This window comes from Syngnathus scovelli, chromosome 2 (assembly GCF_024217435.2).
Source record: "Syngnathus scovelli strain Florida chromosome 2, RoL_Ssco_1.2, whole genome shotgun sequence".
NCBI classification, from domain to species: Eukaryota; Metazoa; Chordata; class Actinopteri; order Syngnathiformes; family Syngnathidae; genus Syngnathus; species Syngnathus scovelli.
The window spans coordinates 15,289,980-15,291,581 of NC_090848.1; positions in this window are offsets into that span (position 1 = coordinate 15,289,980).

Sequence of the window (1,602 nt, forward strand, 5' to 3'; positions counted from 1 at the left end):
TTTGTTTTAGATGTACTGTAATTATTTTCTGTATAAAAATTAAATTTGGTGCTCAGTTTTTTTTCAAACTTGAGTCTTGAAAAAGAGGGGGTTATCTTGTAATCAGGGTCGTCTTATATTCGGGCCAATACGGTACGACGTCATAGTGGTAGTAGTCGTGGTAGAAATAGTTGTGATTGTGTTTAATATCATTTTATATTTATCTTCCAACAATTGCCTTAAAAAGAGATATTGGTTTGATGCAGTGCAGTTTTACACCTCCTCAAAGTACAACCACAATAAATTTTGAATTGGAAACTAAAACACTGCATTGACATCATCCATGAAAAACGGATCTTTACAATCTTTACAAAGGCTCATCTCTTGAAGTGGACATCACACTGGATGTAAATTAATAATGGGAGTACTGTATGTCTGCCCTGTCTATGATTTTAAATCCCTGCAGTTTTGGATGTAACACTAGAGGGTGCTACTTTGATTTGTTTGGTGCACACAGACCAACAATTTGGATCACTTGGAGCATCATCTGTTTCCCCCCCTCAAATGCGTGGCGTCCCGCACGATCAGTTCAAATATGTAAACATAAAAAAAACAACAACAACAAAAAAAAAACAGTCTGTGTGCATCTCGCTTAAGGTGCTGTTTGATGGTCTTTTTTTAGATTATATTTATTTGTGACAAGTTCATATAAGAAAACTGAGGGAGTTTTGTGAACCATTTGTTTAAATATCAGCATTCAATCTGGATCTAATAAGGGAAATAATTGTACAATGGTACAGATAGCCCAAATTCACCTTCAAAACACCTTCTTCATGATTTGATTTGAAGCCACACCATCAACAGTCAGTGTTTTTTTTGGTGTTTTTTTTTTTTTTTTTTTTTTTGATTGGGTTACCAATCTCAATGGAACTCTGTCTGCTTGATGCCACCTCACTTGCATGGACTCAAAAGCACTCAGAGGACAAGTTCATCTGTGAGTTTAGATCTGGATCAAGGCTTCCCAATGCTGAGCGTACAGATGGGGAGATGGTGTCAGTGATCCTTCCTGCTCAGTGCACAGTCCACCAGTTGAGGCTTTGCCTGTTCTCCTCATGATTGCGTGGCTTAGCTCCGGGTACTTCGGCTGCCTCTAACATTCCTGAGACATGCATATTTGGTTTATTGAAGATTCTAAATCACAGGTGTCAAACTGAAGGCCCCAGGGCCAAATCTGGCCCACTGCATGACTGGCTCACAGAATAACAAAAAGTGAGTCTACTTCAAGTTTGTTATTTACATACTTTTTTTTTTTCACTTTCAGCAGATGCTCCTGACATATCTTCACCAAAACCAATTTTCTTTGTTCTCTTTTTAAACCAATCTATTTTGTCATCCTAGTTTCGTGTTAAATATACACCTGATGCATGCATATAAACCTGCATTTTAACTTGTGAAGACAAGAGAAGCGGTGGGCTTCCCTTTCCTCTCAAACATTTCGGAAACAGAGCTACAGTATGAGTAATATTTACCTGAAGCAGTGGGCGCGGCCTCGGAGCGTTGGGTGGAGTTCAACACTTCCAAGGGGGCCAACCTGTGCCTCTCGCTCTCTCTTTCTCCCTCCCG